This window comes from Triturus cristatus, chromosome 12, assembly GCF_964204655.1.
Source record: "Triturus cristatus chromosome 12, aTriCri1.1, whole genome shotgun sequence".
In the NCBI taxonomy this organism is placed as follows: Eukaryota; Metazoa; Chordata; class Amphibia; order Caudata; family Salamandridae; genus Triturus; species Triturus cristatus.
In genome coordinates, this window is record NC_140595.1 from 727118627 (window position 1) to 727141511 (window position 22885).

Sequence of the window (22885 nt, forward strand, 5' to 3'; positions counted from 1 at the left end):
CTCATTCATACCTGCGCATGCACTTGAAAGTTACTTTACCAATAAAAGACGCAAAGAGAGAAATAGAAGAAAAGTGCTGGCTGGATTGGCAAACACACTTCATAAAACTGCATTTTCTTTTTTATTCTCCCCCGTGTTACATGCTTAACCTCCCCATGTGTAATTTCTCTTAACCTGCTGTCCCAGGAAGAGAATTTCATGTACAGGCTCTTTCTGTGTTTTTTTCCCTAGTCTGTCTTTCCCATTTCTTAGCTGTGTAACTGTTCCTTTACGCGCTCTATTTAAACGCCATCAATCTCATTTGAGCTCCTTGCTCCCCCTTCTGTTTTCTCCACCTCTCATACTGCCAGTTCTCTCTTTCTCTGTGGTTGTTGGCTACTTTCCTGAGCTTCCGAAGCCACGTGGTTCCTGCCTCTTGTTGTCAGACTTGAATTGGAAAAGGAACTATATTAACAAGCCTTTACCACTCACACACGGCGGAAGTTTATACTTTAATTCAGTGAGCTAAGAAAAGCGTGTTGTGGGTCCCCTACGAGCCATGGTGCTTGCTTCATCATGATTTGGCACCAGTCATTAGCCGCAGCTCTGCTAATGAGCCACTGAGGTCAGTTTCAATATTTACTCAAAAACATAACCATGCAGCCCACCCCTCAACTGTGTATTTATCTTGCTTTTCTGCTGTTCGTGTGATTAGCTGGGAGGAGCTCACGGCGACATCCTCCCTATAAAAGTGTAGATGGATCACTCTCTAACTCTTTCTTGCTTCACATACAAATGGCTTGAAAGGTGCAGGGAAGATGCAGGTCTAATAGACAGAATAGAAGGTCTGTGCCAGGTGGGTTTCTCTGCATTGGTGTCCCATCACAGGTCCGCAAGTGTAATGTGTGATCTTTGACTCCTGGCATTTCACAAGCAGGCGGCCAGGAAACGGTTTCAGCCTATCAACCACTGAGGAGACGCAGCCTCTGAATGAGGAATGAGGAAGCAATGAATACATCCAGCCTATCACAGGAACAGCCCTGAGTGTTCCGAATTATAAATTCTCCATGTCACTGTATGGCGTTGAGCCCAAGTAGCTCGCCGTGATCGTATAGTGGTTAGTACTCTGCGTTGTGGCCGCAGCAACCTCGGTTCGAATCCGAGTCACGGCATTGTGGATGGCAATGTCACGGCAGTTGGGTGTTAATTTTACAGAATTAGCAAATGTACCAGTGGTTTTTGTAAAATGTCTATTGAAAACAGATCCTTTCAAATATTTAAACCATCTAACAACAAATGATTTAAACTCGCATGATTATAAGCTGTAGCTATAATGTATTTACTTACATAAATTATCGTTCTTGAACCTATTGGGGGTGGAGGGGGAGCGGAGCTCACCCCCCAGGTGCAGTTGAGTGACCTGTGTTGTGGCTCTCTAGAGGGAAGGCACAAATTTTGCTGTCACCCAGCCCAATCCAGACGTGTATTGGGGCCAGGTTTCAGGCAAATAGAGCAGTAAGTGCAGAGACATGTTCACTCTCTAAAAGTGGCATTTCTAAAATAGTAAAGTTAAATCCAACCTCACCAGTAAGTAGGATTTTCAATAAATAAATAAAGCTACTCCTCTCCGATATGGAATTACCAAATAAAAAGTATAGGGGAATACACAGAGCTAACCTATGAGAGGGGTAGACCTCACAGTAGTGAAAAATGAAATAGACTGTTTGGTACTTACAGGACACGCGAACCACCAAAGTACATATCTTATTTTTTACTTACATAGCATCATGCACCTAGGACTACCTAGGGCCTACCTTAGGTGTAAATTATATGTAATAAAAGGGGAGTTTAAGGCTTGGCAAGTAGGCTGGGACTCCCCTGGGAGACCCCTGAGTCTATGCCCAGAACCATAACTCTGCCAGTCGAGTACTTACCTAAAAGCCGATAACTCACTTTTCTTCCATAGGCTAACATTGAGTGGTTTCACTTGGAAATTCTTCTAAGTGGTGTGGAGTTTTGGAACTTTAAAATATTCATCTAAAATCAGCCGAACAACGAATTCTGATTTACTCACCTGTTATCAGGAGAGACCTCAGTGCTGCATCTTGGAGCTCGGTACTGACCCTGAAAAGTAATTTTAACCGTACTTACCAGTAACTCGAATTTCCTTCCATGGGATATCATTGCCTGCTTTTTGCTGAAAATTTTCTAAGTGTCGATTTTTGAAACTTACAAATATTCTTTAAAAATCGTACCAACTGTGAAAACGTAATTGTTTACCTGTTTTAGATAGATGTCCCAGTACTGAGCCTAGGAGCCCAGCACTGGATTACAAAAGTAACGAGAACGTACTTTACCCGTAACTTGAATTTTCTTCCATAGGAAACCATTGACTGTTTTTCTGTGAAATTTCTTCTAAGTGTCGATTTTGCAAACATGTAAATATTCCTTAAAAATCGCCTGTATAACTTAAACGCAGTTTCTCAACTGCTTACAGGTGGTACAGTAGTGCTGGATCTAGGATCCAACACTGACCTAGAAAAAGTAACCATAACCCCACTTACCTGCTAAGTGAATTTCCTTCCATAGGATAACATTGGTAATTTGATCAGCAAAAGTTTCAAAGTGTCAACTTTTAAAATAGCAAAATATTGCTTAAAAATCACAACAGTAACTAAAACGAATTTACTCACTTGTTTCCAAGAACTGTCCCAGGACTGAATCTAGGATCCAGTCCTGGATTTAGAAAAGTAATCCTGAAAGTAATTAATTGCATATAACTTAAAATTCCCATTGAGCTCAATGTATTATTGTGATTCAAATTGTGTTGCCTATTGCAATAAACTGTAACTATGACCTGCAAAAGTCAATTGCCTATTGCAAAGTATTTAACTAAAGCATCTCATTCTGAGAAAGTATATTTTGATACCTATTGTTGGTTCTAAAATAAAACAACAATATCTTTTGTATGCAAACCAATGGCCTAGAGTTCAGTTCTTGAGTGTATGAGACCATTTGCTGACTGAGTGTGTACAACAAATGTTTTACACTGTACTCTGATACTGCCTTACTGCTCGGCAAGCTACCACTTTAGAGAGTAAGGTTATATCTAACTTTAGCCTCTGCCAAACCTCTGGGGACTGGGGACTCTGTGCACACTGTACCTATTTGGGAACAGTATATACAGAGCCACTTTCTCACAGTAGTGATAAAGTGATTAGAGTCCTAAGGCCAACATAAAGATACAGCAAAACGTGAGGTGAAAAGCAAAAAGGTTGCTGGTAGGCCACCTTAAGGATGCCAGGTCTAACAAAAACTGAACTAAGGATAACATGAGTAAAACATCAGGTTTCTCTACTGCATTTGGTGAGACAAGTGGGCCTTCTTTTATCTTCCATTCAAGCAATCTTTGACAGACCCCTTTATTATAGAGCTTTTCAAGGATTAAAGATAAGGCACTTACAAAGGAGTCCCAAATAATCAGAGATGGTTGACTTCTGTAATATGGGTCGTAGACTAAAAGCAGCACAAAAACAGAGTGCAACAGGGTCCAAAAAACTTGAGTGCCACAAGAGAGTTTGAATGCAAGCGTATCCTTTTACAGATCCAGAGATATACTCATGCAATTTTTATTTTTAGGACAGAACGTGCATGATGAAAAAAACATTGTTTTTAAAAAGCGCATTGCAGAATATCAGTACTTTGATGTGGGAAAACTTCAAAACTTTCAAACAAAATATTTGTAGGCAGCTTACAGCAAGTTGTTGTGGCCGAGTGGTTAAGGCGATGGACTAGAAATCCATTGGGGTATCCCCGCGCAGGTTCGAATCCTGCCAACAACGAGAATCTTTTTATTATCGGCTACAATTTCAGAAGTTAACCTTTAGTATTTCTTCCATTTCAGTTTTATAAATAGGTGGCTTATTTTTGTGTCACTATTGCCTCTCCACATATTTGTTATCGCTACCTCTTTCATGTCTTTGCTACACCTCATTCCTACTTTAGCACTGGTGTAAACGCTTCAAATTATTATACCGTTGCTCTCTCATTCATACCTGCGCATGCACTTGAAAGTTACTTTACCAATAAAAGATGCAAAGAGAGAAATAGAACAAAAGTGCTGGCTGGATTGGCAAACACACTTCATAAAACTGCATTTTCTTTTTTATTCTCCCCCGTGTTACATGCTTAACCTCCCCATGTGTAATTTCTCTTAACCTGCTGTCCCAGGAAGAGAATTTCATGTACAGGCTCTTTCTGTGTTTTTTTCCCTAGTCTGTCTTTCCCATTTCTTAGCTGTGTAACTGTTCCTTTACGCGCTCTATTTAAACGCCATCAATCTCATTTGAGCTCCTTGCTCCCGCTTCTGTTTTCTCCACCTCTCATACTGCCAGTTCTCTCTTTCTCTGTGGTTGGTGGCTACTTTCCTGAGCTTCCGAAGCCACGTGGTTCCTGCCTCTTGTTGTCAGACTTGAATTGGAAAAGGAACCATATTAACAAGCCTTTACCACTCACACACGGCGGAAGTTTATACTTTAATTCAGTGAGCTAAGAAAAGCGTGTTGTGGGTCCCCTACGAGCCATTGTGCTTGCTTCATCATCATTTGGCACCAGTCATTAGCCGCAGCTCTGCTAATGAGCCACTGAGGTCAGTTTCAATATTTACTCAAAAACATAACCATGCAGCCCACCCCTCAACTGTGTATTTATCCTGCTTTTCTGCTGTTCGTGTGATTAGCTGGGAGGAGCTCACGGCGACATCCTCCCTATAAAAGTGTAGATGGATCACTCTCTAACTCTTTCTTGCTTCACATACAAATGGCTTGAAAGGTGCAGGGAAGATGCAGGTCTAATAGACAGAATAGAAGGTCTGTGCCAGGTGGGTTTCTCTGCATTGGTGTCCCATCACAGGTCCGCAAGTGTAATGTGTGATCTTTGACTCCTGGCATTTCACAAGCAGACGGCCAGGAAACGGTTTCAGCCTATCAACCACTGAGGAGACGCAGCCTCTGAATGAGGAATGAGGAAGCAATGAATACATCCAGCCTATCACAGGAACAGCCCTGAGTGTTCCGAATTATAAATTCTCCATGTCACTGTATGTCGTTGAGCCCAAGTAGCTCGCCGTGATCGTATAGTGGTTAGTACTCTGCGTTGTGGCCGCAGCAACCTCGGTTCGAATCCGAGTCACGGCATTGTGGTTGGCAATGTCACGGCAGTTGGGTGTTAATTTTACAGAATTAGCAAATGTACCAGTGGTTTTTGTAAAATGTCTATTGAAAACAGATCCTTTCAAATATTTAAACCATCTAACAACAAATGATTTAAACTCGCATGATTATAAGCTGTAGCTATAATGTATTTACTTACATAAATTATCGTTCTTGAACCTATTGGGGGTGGAGGGGGAGCGGAGCTCACCCCCCAGGTGCAGTTGAGTGACCTGTGTTGTGGCTCTCTAGAGGGAAGGCACAAATTTTGCTGTCACCCAGCCCAATCCAGACGTGTATTGGGGCCAGGTTTCAGGCAAATAGAGCAGTAAGTGCAGAGACATGTTCAATCTCTAAAAGTGGCATTTCTAAAATAGTAAAGTTAAATCCAACCTCACCAGTAAGTAGGATTTTCAATAAATAAATAAAGCTACTCCTCTCCGATATGGAATTACCAAATAAAAAGTATAGGGGAATACACAGAGCTAACCTATGAGAGGGGTAGACCTCACAGTAGTGAAAAATGAAATAGACTGTTTGGTACTTACAGGACACGCGAACCACCAAAGTACATATCTTATTTTTTACTTACATAGCATCATGCACCTAGGACTACCTAGGGCCTACCTTAGGTGTAAATTATATGTAATAAAAGGGGAGTTTAAGGCTTGGCAAGTAGGCTGGGACTCCCCTGGGAGACCCCTGAGTCTATGCCCAGAACCATAACTCTGCCAGTCGAGTACTTACCTAAAGCCGATAACTCACTTTTCTTCCATAGGCTAACATTGAGTGGTTTCACTTGGAAATTCTTCTAAGTGGTGTGGAGTTTTGGAACTTTAAAATATTCATCTAAAATCAGCCGAACAACGAATTCTGATTTACTCACCTGTTATCAGGAGAGACCTCAGTGCTGCATCTTGGAGCTCAGTACTGACCCTGAAAAGTAATTTTAACCGTACTTACCAGTAACTCGAATTTCCTTCCATGGGATATCATTGCCTGCTTTTTGCTGAAAATTTTCTAAGTGTCGATTTTGGAAACTTACAAATATTCTTTAAAAATCGTACCAACTGTGAAAACGTAATTGTTTACCTGTTTTAGATAGATGTCCCAGTACTGAGTCTAGGAGCCCAGCACTGGATTACAAAAGTAACGAGAACGTACTTTACCCGTAACTTGAATTTTCTTCCTTAGGAAACCATTGACTGTTTTTCTGTGAAATTTCTTCTAAGTGTCGATTTTGCAAACATGTAAATATTCCTTAAAAATCGCCTGTATAACTTAAACGCAGTTTCTCAACTGCTTACAGGTGGTACAGTAGTGCTGGATCTAGGATCCAACACTGACCTAGAAAAAGTAACCATAACCCCACTTACCTGCTAAGTGAATTTCCTTCCATAGGATAACATTGGTAATTTGATCAGCAAAAGTTTCAAAGTGTCAACTTTTAAAATAGCAAAATATTGCTTAAAAATCACAACAGTAACTAAAACGAATTTACTCACTTGTTTCCAAGAACTGTCCCAGGACTGAATCTAGGATCCAGTCCTGGATTTAGAAAAGTAATCCTGAAAGTAATTAATTGCATATAACTTAAAATTCCCATTGAGCTCAATGTATTATTGTGATTCAAATTGTGTTGCCTATTGCAATAAACTGTAACTATGACCTGCAAAAGTCAATTGCCTATTGCAAAGTATTTAACTAAAGCATCTCATTCTGAGAAAGTATATTTTGATACCTATTGTTGGTTCTAAAATAAAACAACAATATCTTTTGTATGCAAACCAATGGCCTAGAGTTCAGTTCTTGAGTGTGTGAGACCATTTGCTGACTGAGTGTGTACAACAAATGTTTTACACTGTACTCTGATACTGCCTTACTGCTCGGCAAGCTACCACTTTAGAGAGTAAGGTTATATCTAACTTTAGCCTCTGCCAAACCTCTGGGGACTGGGGACTCTGTGCACACTCTACCTATTTGGGAACAGTATATACAGAGCCACTTTCTCACAGTAGTGATAAAGTGATTAGAGTCCTAAGGCTAACATAAAGATACAACAAAACGTGAGGTGAAAAGCAAAAAGGTTGCTGGTAGGCCACCTTAAGGATGCCAGGTCTAACAAACACTGAACTAAGGATAACATGAGTAAAACATCAGGTTTCTCTACTGCATTTGGTGAGACAAGTGGGCCTTCTTTTATCTTCCATTCAAGCAATCTTTGACAGACCCCTTTATTATAGAGCTTTTCAAGGATTAAAGATAAGGCACTTACAAAGGAGTCCCAAATACTCAGAGATGGTTGACTTCTGTAATATGGGTCGTAGACTAAAAGCAGCGCAAAAACAGAGTGCAACAGGGTCCAAAAAACTTGAGTGCCACAAGAGAGTTTGAATGCAAGCGTATCCTTTTACAGATCCAGAGATATACTCATGCAATTTTTGTTTTTAGGACAGAACGTGCATGATGAAAAAAACATTGTTTTTAAAAAGCGCATTGCAGAATATCAGTACTTTGATGTGGGAAAACTTCAAAACTTTCAAACAAAATATTTGTAGGCAGCTTACAGCAAGTTGTTGTGGCCGAGTGGTTAAGGCGATGGACTAGAAATCTATTGGGGTATCCCCGCGCAGGTTCGAATCCTGCCAACAACAAGAATCTTTTTATTATCGGCTACAATTTCAGAAGTTAACCTTTAGTATTTCTTCCATTTCAGTTTTATAAATAGGTGGCTTATTTTTGTGTCACTATTGCCTCTCCACATATTTGTTATCGCTACCTCTTTCATGTCTTTGCTACACCTCATTCCTACTTTAGCACTGGTGTAAACGCTTCAAATTATTATACGGTTGCCTTCTCATTCATACCTGCGCATGCACTTGAAAGTTACTTTACCAATAAAAGACGCAAAGAGAGAAATAGAAGAAAAGTGCTGGCTGGATTGGCAAACACACTTCATAAAACTGCATTTTCTTTTTTATTCTCCCCCGTGTTACATGCTTAACCTCCCCATGTGTAATTTCTCTTAACCTGCTGTCCCAGGAAGAGAATTTCATGTACAGGCTCTTTCTGTGTTTTTTTCCCTAGTCTGTCTTTCCCATTTCTTAGCTGTGTAACTGTTCCTTTACGCGCTCTATTTAAACGCCATCAATCTCATTTGAGCTCCTTGCTCCCGCTTCTGTTTTCTCCACCTCTCATACTGCCAGTTCTCTCTTTCTCTGTGGTTGGTGGCTACTTTCCTGAGCTTCCGAAGCCACGTGGTTCCTGCCTCTTGTTGTCAGACTTGAATTGGAAAAGGAACCATATTAACAAGCCTTTACCACTCACACACGGCGGAAGTTTATACTTTAATTCAGTGAGCTAAAAAAAGCGTGTTGTGGGTCCCCTACGAGCCATGGTGCTTGCTTCATCATGATTTGGCACCAGTCATTAGCCGCAGCTCTGCTAATGAGCCACTGAGGTCAGTTTCAATATTTACTCAAAAACATAACCATGCAGCCCACCCCTCAACTGTGTATTTATCTTGCTTTTCTGCTGTTCGTGTGATTAGCTGGGAGGAGCTCACAGCGACATCCTCCCTATAAAAGTGTAGATGGATCACTCTCTAACTCTTTCTTACTTCACATACAAATGGCTTGAAAGGTGCAGGGAAGATGCAGGTCTAATAGACAGAATAGAAGGTCTGTGCCAGGTGGGTTTCTCTGCATTGGTGTCCCATCACAGGTCCGCAAGTGTAATGTGTGATCTTTGACTCCTGGCATTTCACAAGCAGGCGGCCAGGAAACGGTTTCAGCCTATCAACCACTGAGGAGACGCAGCCTCTGAATGAGGAATGAGGAAGCAATGAATACATCCAGCCTATCACAGGAACAGCCCTGAGTGTTCCGAATTATAAATTCTCCATGTCACTGTATGTCGTTGAGCCCAAGTAGCTCGCCGTGATCGTATAGTGGTTAGTACTCTGCGTTGTGGCCGCAGCAACCTCGGTTCGAATCCGAGTCACGGCATTGTGGTTGGCAATGTCACGGCAGTTGGGTGTTAATTTTACAGAATTAGCAAATGTACCAGTGGTTTTTGTAAAATGTCTATTAAAAACAGATCCTTTCAAATATTTAAACCATCTAACAACAAATGATTTAAACTCGCATGATTATAAGCTGTAACTATAATGTATTTACTTACATAAATTATCGTTCTTGAACCTATTGGGGGTGGAGGGGGAGCGGAGCTCACCCCCCAGGTGCAGTTGAGTGACCTGTGTTGTGCCTCTCTAGAGGGAAGGCACAAATTTTGCTGTCACCCAGCCCAATCCAGACGTGTATTGGGGCCAGGTTTCAGGCAAATAGAGCAGTAAGTGCAGAGAAATGTTCACTCTCTAAAAGTGGCATTTCTAAAATAGTAAAGTTAAATCCAACCTCACCAGTAAGTAGGATTTTCAATAAATAAATAAAGCTACTCCTCTCCTATATTGAATTACCAAATTAAAAGTATAGGGGAATACACAGAGCTAACCTATGAGAGGGGTAGACCTCACAGTAGTGAAAAATGAAATAGACTGTTTGGTACTTACAGGACACGCGAACCACCAAAGTACATATCTTATTTTTTACTTACATAGCATCATGCACCTAGGACTACCTAGGGCCTACCTTAGGTGTAAATTATATGTAATAAAAGGGGAGTTTAAGGCTTGGCAAGTAGGCTGGGACTCCCCTGGGAGACCCCTGAGTCTATGCCCAGAACCATAACTCTGCCAGTCGAGTACTTACCTAAAAGCCGATAACTCACTTTTCTTCCATAGGCTAACATTGAGTGATTTCACTTGGAAATTCTTCTAAGTGGTGTGGAGTTTTGGAACTTTAAAATATTCATCTAAAATCAGCCGAACAACGAATTCTGATTTACTCACCTGTTATCAGGAGAGACCTCAGTGCTGCATCTTGGAGCTCGGTACTGACCCTGAAAAGTAATTTTAACCGTACTTACCAGTAACTCGAATTTCCTTCCATGGGATATCATTGCCTGCTTTTTGCTGAAAATTTTCTAAGTGTCGATTTTTGAAACTTAAAATATTCTTTAAAAATCGTACCAACTGTGAAAACGTAATTGTTTACCTGTTTTAGATAGATGTCCCAGTACTGAGCCTAGGAGCCCAGCACTGGATTACAAAAGTAACGAGAACGTACTTTACCCGTAACTTGAATTTTCTTCCATAGGAAACCATTGACTGTTTTTCTGTGAAATTTCTTCTAAGTGTCGATTTTGCAAACATGTAAATATTCCTTAAAAATCGCCTGTATAACTTAAACGCAGTTTCTCAACTGCTTACAGGTGGTACAGTAGTGCTGGATCTAGGATCCAACACTGACCTAGAAAACGTAACCATAACCCCACTTACCTGCTAAGTGAATTTCCTTCCATAGGATAACATTGGTAATTTGATCAGCAAAAGTTTCTAAGTGTCAACTTTTAAAATAGCAAAATATTGCTTAAAAATCACAACAGTAACTAAAACGAATTTACTCACTTGTTTCCAAGAATTGTCCCAGGACTGAATCTAGGATCCAGTCCTGGATTTAGAAAAGTAATCCTGAAAGTAATTAATTGCATATAACTTAAAATTCCCATTGAGCTCAATGTATTATTGTGATTCAAATTGTGTTGCCTATTGCAATAAACTGTAACTATGACCTGCAAAAGTCAATTGCCTATTGCAAAGTATTTAACTAAAGCATCTCATTCTGAGAAAGTATATTTTGATACCTATTGTTGGTTCTAAAATAAAACAACAATATCTTTTGTATGCAAACCAATGGCCTAGAGTTCAGTTCTTGAGTGTGTGAGACCATTTGCTGACTGAGTGTGTACAACAAATGTTTTACACTGTACTCTGATACTGCCTTACTGCTCGGCAAGCTACCACTTTAGAGAGTAAGGTTATATCTAACTTTAGCCTCTGCCAAACCTCTGGGGACTGGGGACTCTGTGCACACTGTACCTATTTGGGAACAGTATATACAGAGCCACTTTCTCACAGTAGTGATAAAGTGATTAGAGTCCTAAGGCTAACATAAAGATACAACAAAACGTGAGGTGAAAAGCAAAAAGGTTGCTGGTAGGCCACCTTAAGGATGCCAGGTCTAACAAACACTGAACTAAGGATAACGTGAGTAAAACATCAGGTTTCTCTACTGCATTTGGTGAGACAAGTGGGCCTTCTTTTATCTTCCATTCAAGCAATCTTTGACAGACCCCTTTATTATAGAGCTTTTCAAGGATTAAAGATAAGGCACTTACAAAGGAGTCCCAAATACTCAGAGATGGTTGACTTCTGTAATATGGGTCGTAGACTAAAAGCAGCGCAAAAACAGAGTGCAACAGGGTCCAAAAAACTTGAGTGCCACAAGAGAGTTTGAATGCAAGCGTATCCTTTTACAGATCCAGAGATATACTCATGCAATTTTTGTTTTTAGGACAGAACGTGCATGATGAAAAAAACATTGTTTTTAAAAAGCGCATTGCAGAATAGCAGTACTTTGATGTGGGAAAACTTTCAAACAAAATATTTGTAAGCAGCTTACAGCAAGTTGTTGTGGCCGAGTGGTTAAGGCGATGGACTCGAAATCCATTGGGGTATCCCCGCGCAGGTTCGAATCCTGCCAACAACGAGAATCTTTTTATTATCGGCTACAATTTCAGAAGTTAACCTTTAGTATTTCTTCCATTTCAGTTTTATAAATAGGTGGCTTATTTTTGTGCCACTATTGCCTCTCCACATATTTGTTATCGCTACCTCTTTCATGTCTTTGCTACACCTCATTCCTACTTTAGCACTGGTGTAAACGCTTCAAATTATTATACCGTTGCTCTCTCATTCATACCTGCGCATGCACTTGAAAGTTACTTTACCAATAAAAGACGCAAAGAGAGAAATAGAACAAAAGTGCTGGCTGGATTGGCAAACACACTTCATAAAACTGCATTTTCTTTTTTATTCTCCCCCGTGTTACATGCTTAACCTCCCCATGTGTAATTTCTCTTAACCTGCTGTCCCAGGAAGAGAATTTCATGTACAGGCTCTTTCTGTGTTTTTTTCCCTAGTCTGTCTTTCCCATTTCTTAGCTGTGTAACTGTTCCTTTACGCGCTCTATTTAAACGCCATCAATCTCATTTGAGCTCCTTGCTCCCGCTTCTGTTTTCTCCACCTCTCATACTGCCAGTTCTCTCTTTCTCTGTGGTTGGTGGCTACTTTCCTGAGCTTCCGAAGCCACGTGGTTCCTGCCTCTTGTTGTCAGACTTGAATTGGAAAAGGAACCATATTAACAAGCCTTTACCACTCACACACGGCGGAAGTTTATACTTTAATTCAGTGAGCTAAGAAAAGCGTGTTGTGGGTCCCCTACGAGCCATTGTGCTTGCTTCATCATCATTTGGCACCAGTCATTAGCCGCAGCTCTGCTAATGAGCCACTGAGGTCAGTTTCAATATTTACTCAAAAACATAACCATGCAGCCCACCCCTCAACTGTGTATTTATCTTGCTTTTCTGCTGTTCGTGTGATTAGCTGGGAGGAGCTCACGGCGACATCCTCCCTATAAAAGTGTAGATGGATCACTCTCTAACTCTTTCTTGCTTCACATACAAATGGCTTGAAAGGTGCAGGGAAGATGCAGGTCTAATAGACAGAAGAGAAGGCCTGTGCCAGGTGGGTTTCTCTGCATTGGTGTCCCATCACAGGTCCGCAAGTGTAATGTGTGATCTTTGACTCCTGGCATTTCACAAGCAGGCGGCCAGGAAATGGTTTCAGCCTATCAACCACTGAGGAGACGCAGCCTCTGAATGAGGAATGAGGAAGCAATGAATACATCCAGCCTATCACAGGAACAGCCCTGAGTGTTCCGAATTATAAATTCTCCATGTCATTGTATGTCGTTGAGCCCAAGTAGCTCGCCGTGATCGTATAGTGGTTAGTACTCTGCGTTGTGGCCGCAGCAACCTCGGTTCGAATCCGAATCACGGCATTGTGGTTGGCAATGTCACGGCAGTTGGGTGTTAATTTTACAGAATTAGCAAATGTACCAGTGGTTTTTGTAAAATGTCTATTAAAAACAGATCCTTTCAAATATTTAAACCATCTAACAACAAATGATTTAAACTCGCATGATTATAAGCTGTAGCTATAATGTATTTACTTACATAAATTATCGTTCTTGAACCTATTGGGGGTGGAGGGGGAGCGGAGCTCACCCCCCAGGTGCAGTTGAGTGACCTGTGTTGTGGCTCTCTAGAGGGAAGGCACAAATTTTGCTGTCACCCAGCCCAATCCAGACGTGTATTGGGGCCAGGTTTCAGGCAAATAGAGCAGTAAGTGCAGAGACATGTTCACTCTCTAAAAGTGGCATTTCTAAAATAGTAAAGTTAAATCCAACCTCACCAGTAAGTAGGATTTTCAATAAATAAATAAAGCTACTCCTCTCCGATATGGAATTACCAAATAAAAAGTATAGGGGAATACACAGAGCTAACCTATGAGAGGGGTAGACCTCACAGTAGTGAAAAATGAAATAGACTGTTTGGTACTTACAGGACACGCGAACCACCAAAGTACATATCTTATTTTTTACTTACATAGCATCATGCACCTAGGACTACCTAGGGCCTACCTTAGGTGTAAATTATATGTAATAAAAGGGGAGTTTAAGGCTTGGCAAGTAGGCTGGGACTCCCCTGGGAGACCCCTGAGTCTATGCCCAGAACCATAACTCTGCCAGTCGAGTACTTACCTAAAAGCCGATAACTCACTTTTCTTCCATAGGCTAACATTGAGTGGTTTCACTTGGAAATTCTTCTAAGTGGTGTGGAGTTTTGGAACTTTAAAATATTCATCTAAAATCAGCCGAACAACGAATTCTGATTTACTCACCTGTTATCAGGAGAGACCTCAGTGCTGCATCTTGGAGCTCGGTACTGACCCTGAAAAGTAATTTTAACCGTACTTACCAGTAACTCGAATTTCCTTCCATGGGACATCATTGCCTGCTTTTTGCTGAAAATTTTCTAAGTGTCGATTTTTGAAACTTACAAATATTCTTTAAAAATCGTACCAACTGTGAAAACGTAATTGTTTACCTGTTTTAGATAGATGTCCCAGTACTGAGCCTAGGAGCCCAGCACTGGATTACAAAAGTAACGAGAACGTACTTTACCCGTAACTTGAATTTTCTTCCATAGGAAACCATTGACTGTTTTTCTGTGAAATTTCTTCTAAGTGTCGATTTTGCAAGCATGTAAATATTCCTTAAAAATCGCCTGTATAACTTAAACGCAGTTTCTCAACTGCTTACAGGTGGTACAGTAGTGCTGAATCTAGGATCCAACACTGACCTTGAAAAAGTAACCATAACCCCACTTACCTGCTAAGTGAATTTCCTTCCATAGGATAACATTGGTAATTTGATCAGCAAAAGTTTCTAAGTGTCAACTTTTAAAATAGCAAAATATTGCTTAAAAATCACAACCGTAACTAAAACGAATTTACTCACTTGTTTCCAAGAACTGTCCCAGGACTGAATCTAGGATCCAGTCCTGGGTTTAGAAAAGTAATCCTGAAAGTAATTAATTGCATATAACTTAAAATTCCCATTGAGCTCAATGTATTATTGTGATTCAAATTGCGTTGCCTATTGCAATAAACTGTAACTATGACCTGCAAAAGTCAATTGCCTTTTGCAAAGTATTTAACTAAAGCATCTCATTCTGAGAAAGTATATTTTGATACCTATTGTTGGTTCTAAAATAAAACAACAATATCTTTTGTATGCAAACCAATGGCCTAGAGTTCAGTTCTTGAGTGTGTGAGACCATTTGCTGACTGAGTGTGTACAACAAATGTTTTACACTGTACTCTGATACTGCCTTACTGCTCGGCAAGCTACCACTTTAGAGAGTAAGGTTATATCCAACTTTAGCCTCTGCCAAACCTCTGGGGACTGGGGACTCTGTGCACACTGTACCTATTTGGGAACAGTATATACAGAGCCACTTTCTCACAGTAGTGATAAAGTGATTAGAGTCCTAAGGCCAACATAATGATACAGCAAAACGTGAGGTGAAAAGCAAAAAGGTTGCTGGTAGGCCACCTTAAGGATGCCAGGTCTAACAAACACTGAACTAAGGATAACATGAGTAAAACATCAGGTTTCTCTACTGCATTTGGTGAGACAAGTGGGCCTTCTTTTATCTTCCATTCAAGCAATCTTTGACAGACCCCTTTATTATAGAGCTTTTCAAGGATTAAAGATAAGGCACTTACAAAGGAGTCCCAAATACTCAGAGATGGTTGACTTCTGTAATATGGGTCGTAGACTAAAAGCAGCGCAAAAACAGAGTGCAACAGGGTCCAAAAAACTTGAGTGCCACAAGAGAGTTTGAATGCAAGCGTATCCTTTTACAGATCCAGAGATATACTCATGCAATTTTTGTTTTTAGGACAGAACGTGCATGATGAAAAAAACATTGTTTTTAAAAAGCGCATTGCAGAATATCAGTACTTTGATGTGGGAAAACTTCAAAACTTTCAAACAAAATATTTGTAGGCAGCTTACAGCAAGTTGTTGTGGCCGAGTGGTTAAGGCGATGGACTAGAAATCCATTGGGGTATCCCCGCGCAGGTTCGAATCCTGCCAACAACGAGAGTCTTTTTATTATCGGCTACAATTTCAGAAGTTAACCTTTAGTATTTCTTCCATTTCAGTTTTATAAATAGGTGGCTTATTTTTGTGTCACTATTGCCTCTCCACATATTTGTTATCGCTACCTCTTTCATGTCTTTGCTACACCTCATTCCTACTTTAGCACTGGTGTAAACGCTTCAAATTATTATACGGTTGCCCTCTCATTCATACCTGCGCATGCACTTGAAAGTTACTTTACCAATAAAAGACGCAAAGAGAGAAATAGAACAAAAGTGCTGGCTGGATTGGCAAACACACTTCATAAAACTGCATTTTCTTTTTTATTCTCCCCCGTGTTACATGCTTAACCTCCCCATGTGTAATTTCTCTTAACCTGCTGTCCCAGGAAGAGAATTTCATGTACAGGCTCTTTCTGTGTTTTTTTCCCTAGTCTGTCTTTCCCATTTCTTAGCTGTGTAACTGTTCCTTTACGCGCTCTATTTAAACGCCATCAATCTCATTTGAGCTCCTTGCTCCCGCTTCTGTTTTCTCCACCTCTCATACTGCCAGTTCTCTCTTTCTCTGTGGTTGGTGGCTACTTTCCTGAGCTTCCGAAGCCACGTGGTTCCTGCCTCTTGTTGTCAGACTTGAATTGGAAAAGGAACCATATTAACAAGCCTTTACCACTCACACACGGCGGAAGTTTATACTTTAATTCAGTGAGCTAAAAAAAGCGTGTTGTGGGTCCCCTACGAGCCATGGTGCTTGCTTCATCATGATTTGGTACCAGTCATTAGCCGCAGCTCTGCTAATGAGCCACTGAGGTCAGTTTCAATATTTACTCAAAAACATAACCATGCAGCCCACCCCTCAACTGTGTATTTATCTTGCTTTTCACCTGTTCGTGTGATTAGCTGGGAGGAGCTCACGGCGACATCCTCCCTATAAAAGTGTAGATGGATCACTCTCTAACTCTTTCTTACTTCACATACAAATGGCTTGAAAGGTGCAGGGAAGATGCAGGTCTAATAGACAGAATAGAAGGTCTGTACCAGGTGGGTTTCTCTGCATTGGTGTCCCATCACAGGTCCGCAAGTGTAATGTGTGATCTTTGACTCCTGGCATTTCACAAGCAGGCGGCCAGGAAACGGTTTCAGCCTATCAACCACTGAGGAGACGCAGCCTCTGAATGAGGAATGAGGAAGCAATGAATACATCCAGCCTATCACAGGAACAGCCCTGAGTGTTCCGAATTATAAATTCTCCATGTCACTGTATGTCGTTGAGCCCAAGTAGCTTGCCGTGATCGTATAGTGGTTAGTACTCTGCGTTGTGGCCGCAGCAACCTCGGTTCGAATCCGAGTCACGGCATTGTGATTGGCAATGTCACGGCAGTTGGGTGTTAATTTTACAGAATTAGCAAATGTACCAGTGGTTTTTGTAAAATGTCTATTAAAAACAGATCCTTTCAAATATTTAAACCATCTAACAACAAATGATTTAAACTCGCATGATTATAAGCTGTAACTATAATGTATTTACTTACATAAATTATCGTTCTTGAACCTATTGGGGGTGGAGGGGGAGCGGAGCTCACCCCCCAGGTGCAGTTGAGTGACCTGTGTTGTGCCTCTCTAGAGGGAAGGCACAAATTTTGCTGTCACCCAGCCCAATCCAGACGTGTATTGGGGCCAGGTTTCAGGCAAATAGAGCAGTAAGTGCAGAGAAATGTTCACTCTCTAAAAGTGGCATTTCTAAAATAGTAAAGTTAAATCCAACCTCACCAGTAAGTAGGATTTTCAATAAATAAATAAAGCTACTCCTCTCCTATATTGAATTACCAAATTAAAAGTATAGGGGAATACACAGAGCTAACCTATGAGAGGGGTAGACCTCGCAGTAGTGAAAAATGAAATAGACTGTTTGGTACTTACAGGACACGCGAACCACCAAAGTACATATCTTATTTTTTACTTACATAGCATCATGCACCTAGGACTACCTAGGGCCTACCTTAGGTGTAAATTATATGTAATAAAAGGGGAGTTTAAGGCTTGGCAAGTAGGCTGGGACTCCCCTGGGAGACCCCTGAGTCTATGCCCAGAACCATAACTCTGCCAGTCGAGTACTTACCTAAAAGCCGATAACTCACTTTTCTTCCATAGGCTAACATTGAGTGGTTTCACTTGGAAATTCTTCTAAGTGGTGTGGAGTTTTGGAACTTTAAAATATTCATCTAAAATCAGCCGAACAACGAATTCTGATTTACTCACCTGTTATCAGGAGAGACCTCAGTGCTGCATCTTGGAGCTCGGTACTGACCCTGAAAAGTAATTTTAACCGTACTTACCAGTAACTCGAATTTCCTTCCATGGGATATCATTGCCTGCTTTTTGCTGAAAATTTTCTAAGTGTCGATTTTTGAAACTTACAAATATTCTTTAAAAATCGTACCAACTGTGAAAACGTAATTGTTTACCTGTTTTAGATAGATGTCCCAGTACTGAGCCTAGGAGCCCAGCACTGGATTACAAAAGTAACGAGAACGTACTTTACCCGTAACTTGAATTTTCTTCCATAGGAAACCATTGACTGTTTTTCTGTGAAATTTCTTCTAAGTGTCGATTTTGCAAACATGTAAATATTCCTTAAAAATCGCCTGTATAACTTAAACGCAGTTTCTCAACTGCTTACAGGTGGTACAGTAGTGATGGATCTAGGATCCAACACTGACCTAGAAAACGTAACCATAACCCCACTTACCTGCTAAGTGAATTTCCTTCCATAGGATAACATTGGTAATTTGATCAGCAAAAGTTTCTAAGTGTCAACTTTTAAAATAGCAAAATATTGCTTAAAAATCACAACAGTAACTAAAACGAATTTACTCACTTGTTTCCAAGAATTGTCCCAGGACTGAATCTAGGATCCAGTCCTGGATTTAGAAAAGTAATCCTGAAAGTAATTAATTGCATATAACTTAAAATTCCCATTGAGCTCAATGTATTATTGTGATTCAAATTGTGTTGCCTATTGCAATAAACTGTAACTATGACCTGCAAAAGTCAATTGCCTATTGCAAAGTATTTAACTAAAGCATCTCATTCTGAGAAAGTATATTTTGATACCTATTGTTGGTTCTAAAATAAAACAACAATATCTTTTGTATGCAAACCAATGGCCTAGAGTTCAGTTCTTGAGTGTGTGAGACCATTTGCTGACTGAGTGTGTACAACAAATGTTTTACACTGTACTCTGATACTGCCTTACTGCTCGGCAAGCTACCACTTTAGAGAGTAAGGTTATATCTAACTTTAGCCTCTGCCAAACCTCTGGGGACTGGGGACTCTGTGCACACTGTACCTATTTGGGAACAGTATATACAGAGCCACTTTCTCACAGTAGTGATAAAGTGATTAGAGTCCTAAGGCTAACATAAAGATACAACAAAACGTGAGGTGAAAAGCAAAAAGGTTGCTGGTAGGCCACCTTAAGGATGCCAGGTCTAACAAACACTGAACTAAGGATAACATGAGTAAAACATCAGGTTTCTCTACTGCATTTGGTGAGACAAGTGGGCCTTCTTTTATCTTCCATTCAAGCAATCTTTGACAGACCCCTTTATTATAGAGCTTTTCAAGGATTAAAGATAAGGCACTTACAAAGGAGTCCCAAATACTCAGAGATGGTTGACTTCTGTAATATGGGTCGTAGACTAAAAGCAGCGCAAAAACAGAGTGCAACAGGGTCCAAAAAACTTGAGTGCCACAAGAGAGTTTGAATGCAAGCGTATCCTTTTACAGATCCAGAGATATACTCATGCAATTTTTGTTTTTAGGACAGAACGTGCATGATGAAAAAAACATTGTTTTTAAAAAGCGCATTGCAGAATATCAGTACTTTGATGTGGGAAAACTTCAAAACTTTCAAACAAAATATTTGTAGGCAGCTTACAGCAAGTTGTTGTGGCCGAGTGGTTAAGGCGATGGACTAGAAATCCATTGGGGTATCCCCGCGCAGGTTCGAATCCTGCCAACAACGAGAATCTTTTTATTATCGGCTACAATTTCAGAAGTTAACCTTTAGTATTTCTTCCATTTCAGTTTTATAAATAGGTGGCTTATTTTTGTGTCACTATTGCCTCTCCACATATTTGTTATCGCTACCTCTTTCATGTCTTTGCTACACCTCATTCCTACTTTAGCACTGGTGTAAACGCTTCAAATTATTATACCGTTGCTCTCTCATTCATACCTGCGCATGCACTTGAAAGTTACTTTACCAATAAAAGACGCAAAGAGAGAAATAGAACAAAAGTGCTGGCTGGATTGGCAAACACACTTCATAAAACTGCATTTTCTTTTTTATTCTCCCCCGTGTTACATGCTTAACCTCCCCATGTGTAATTTCTCTTAACCTGCTGTCCCAGGAAGAGAATTTCATGTACAGGCTCTTTCTGTGTTTTTTCCCTAGTCTGTCTTTCCCATTTCTTAGCTGTGTAACTGTTCCTTTACGTGCTCTATTTAAACGCCATCAATCTCATTTGAGCTCCTTGCTCCCGCTTCTGTTTTCTCCACCTCTCATACTGCCAGTTCTCTCTTTCTCTGTGGTTGGTGGCTACTTTCCTGAGCTTCCGAAGCCACGTGGTTCCTGCCTCTTGTTGTCAGACTTGAATTGGAAAAGGAACCATATTAACAAGCCTTTACCACTCACACACGGCGGAAGTTTATACTTTAATTCAGTGAGCTAAGAAAAGCGTGTTGTGGGTCCCCTACGAGCCATTGTGCTTGCTTCATCATCATTTGGCACCAGTCATTAGCCGCAGCTCTGCTAATGAGCCACTGAGGTCAGTTTCAATATTTACTCAAAAACATAACCATGCAGCCCACCCCTCAACTGTGTATTTATCTTGCTTTTCTGCTGTTCGTGTGATTAGCTGGGAGGAGCTCACGGCGACATCCTCCCTATAAAAGTGTAGATGGATCACTCTCTAACTCTTTCTTGCTTCACATACAAATGGCTTGAAAGGTGCAGGGAAGATGCAGGTCTAATAGACAGAATAGAAGGCCTGTGCCAGGTGGGTTTCTCTGCATTGGTGTCCCATCACAGGTCCGCAAGTGTAATGTGTGATCTTTGACTCCTGGCATTTCACAAGCAGGCGGCCAGGAAACGGTTTCAGCCTATCAACCACTGAGGAGACGCAGCCTCTGAATGAGGAATGAGGAAGCAATGAATACATCCAGCCTATCACAGGAACAGCCCTGAGTGTTCCGAATTATAAATTCTCCATGTCATTGTATGTCGTTGAGCCCAAGTAGCTCGCCGTGATCGTATAGTGGTTAGTACTCTGCGTTGTGGCCGCAGCAACCTCGGTTCGAATCCGAGTCACGGCATTGTGGTTGGCAATGTCACGGCAGTTGGGTGTTAATTTTACAGAATTAGCAAATGTACCAGAGGTTTTTGTAAAATGTCTATTAAAAACAGATCCTTTCAAATATTTAAACCATCTAACAACAAATGATTTAAACTCGCATGATTATAAGCTGTAACTATAATGTATTTACTTACATAAATTATCGTTCTTGAACCTATTGGGGGTGGAGGGGGAGCGGAGCTCACCCCCCAGGTGCAGTTGAGTGACCTGTGTTGTGCCTCTCTAGAGGGAAGGCACAAATTTTGCTGTCACCCAGCCCAATCCAGACGTGTATTGGGGCCAGGTTTCAGGCAAATAGAGCAGTAAGTGCAGAGAAATGTTCACTCTCTAAAAGTGGCATTTCTAAAATAGTAAAGTTAAATCCAACCTCACCAGTAAGTAGGATTTTCAATAAATAAATAAAGCTACTCCTCTCCTATATTGAATTACCAAATTAAAAGTATAGGGGAATACACAGAGCTAACCTATGAGAGGGGTAGACCTCGCAGTAGTGAAAAATGAAATAGACTGTTTGGTACTTACAGGACACGCGAACCACCAAAGTACATATCTTATTTTTTACTTACATAGCATCATGCACCTAGGACTACCTAGGGCCTACCTTAGGTGTAAATTATATGTAATAAAAGGGGAGTTTAAGGCTTGGCAAGTAGGCTGGGACTCCCCTGGGAGACCCCTGAGTCTATGCCCAGAACCATAACTCTGCCAGTCGAGTACTTACCTAAAAGCCGATAACTCACTTTTCTTCCATAGGCTAACATTGAGTGGTTTCACTTGGAAATTCTTCTAAGTGGTGTGGAGTTTTGGAACTTTAAAATATTCATCTAAAATCAGCCGAACAACGAATTCTGATTTACTCACCTGTTATCAGGAGAGACCTCAGTGCTGCATCTTGGAGCTCGGTACTGACCCTGAAAAGTAATTTTAACCGTACTTACCAGTAACTCGAATTTCCTTCCATGGGATATCATTGCCTGCTTTTTGCTGAAAATTTTCTAAGTGTCGATTTTTGAAACTTACAAATATTCTTTAAAAATCGTACCAACTGTGAAAACGTAATTGTTTACCTGTTTTAGATAGATGTCCCAGTACTGAGCCTAGGAGCCCAGCACTGGATTACAAAAGTAACGAGAACGTACTTTACCCGTAACTTGAATTTTCTTCCATAGGAAACCATTGACTGTTTTTCTGTGAAATTTCTTCTAAGTGTCGATTTTGCAAACATGTAAATATTCCTTAAAAATCGCCTGTATAACTTAAACGCAGTTTCTCAACTGCTTACAGGTGGTACAGTAGTGATGGATCTAGGATCCAACACTGACCTAGAAAACGTAACCATAACCCCACTTACCTGCTAAGTGAATTTCCTTCCATAGGATAACATTGGTAATTTGATCAGCAAAAGTTTCTAAGTGTCAACTTTTAAAATAGCAAAATATTGCTTAAAAATCACAACAGTAACTAAAACGAATTTACTCACTTGTTTCCAAGAATTGTCCCAGGACTGAATCTAGGATCCAGTCCTGGATTTAGAAAAGTAATCCTGAAAGTAATTAATTGCATATAACTTAAAATTCCCATTGAGCTCA

The 22885-nt window shown here is 40.6% G+C and overlaps 10 non-coding genes across 10 annotated transcripts; all 10 read left to right on the top strand.

Moving 5' to 3' along the window:
- Positions 1 to 1079: 1079 nt before the first annotated feature.
- On the top strand, positions 1080 to 1151 carry TRNAH-GUG (transfer RNA histidin (anticodon GUG)). The gene has a single exon. It is a non-coding gene; the product is annotated as a tRNA-His (tRNA).
- Positions 1152 to 3739: 2588 nt separating this feature from the next.
- Positions 3740 to 3821, top strand: TRNAS-AGA (transfer RNA serine (anticodon AGA)). Its single transcript has one exon. It is a non-coding gene; the product is annotated as a tRNA-Ser (tRNA).
- A 1281-nt stretch (positions 3822 to 5102) lies between these two features.
- On the top strand, positions 5103 to 5174 carry TRNAH-GUG (transfer RNA histidin (anticodon GUG)). Its single transcript has one exon. It is a non-coding gene; the product is annotated as a tRNA-His (tRNA).
- Positions 5175 to 7761: 2587 nt separating this feature from the next.
- On the top strand, positions 7762 to 7843 carry TRNAS-AGA (transfer RNA serine (anticodon AGA)). The gene has a single exon. It is a non-coding gene; the product is annotated as a tRNA-Ser (tRNA).
- A 1281-nt stretch (positions 7844 to 9124) lies between these two features.
- Positions 9125 to 9196, top strand: TRNAH-GUG (transfer RNA histidin (anticodon GUG)). The gene has a single exon. It is a non-coding gene; the product is annotated as a tRNA-His (tRNA).
- Positions 9197 to 11775: 2579 nt separating this feature from the next.
- On the top strand, positions 11776 to 11857 carry TRNAS-CGA (transfer RNA serine (anticodon CGA)). Its single transcript has one exon. It is a non-coding gene; the product is annotated as a tRNA-Ser (tRNA).
- A 3941-nt stretch (positions 11858 to 15798) lies between these two features.
- Positions 15799 to 15880, top strand: TRNAS-AGA (transfer RNA serine (anticodon AGA)). The gene has a single exon. It is a non-coding gene; the product is annotated as a tRNA-Ser (tRNA).
- A 1281-nt stretch (positions 15881 to 17161) lies between these two features.
- On the top strand, positions 17162 to 17233 carry TRNAH-GUG (transfer RNA histidin (anticodon GUG)). The gene has a single exon. It is a non-coding gene; the product is annotated as a tRNA-His (tRNA).
- Positions 17234 to 19821: 2588 nt separating this feature from the next.
- TRNAS-AGA (transfer RNA serine (anticodon AGA)) lies at positions 19822 to 19903 on the top strand. Its single transcript has one exon. It is a non-coding gene; the product is annotated as a tRNA-Ser (tRNA).
- Positions 19904 to 21183: 1280 nt separating this feature from the next.
- On the top strand, positions 21184 to 21255 carry TRNAH-GUG (transfer RNA histidin (anticodon GUG)). The gene has a single exon. It is a non-coding gene; the product is annotated as a tRNA-His (tRNA).
- Positions 21256 to 22885: the final 1630 nt, after the last annotated feature.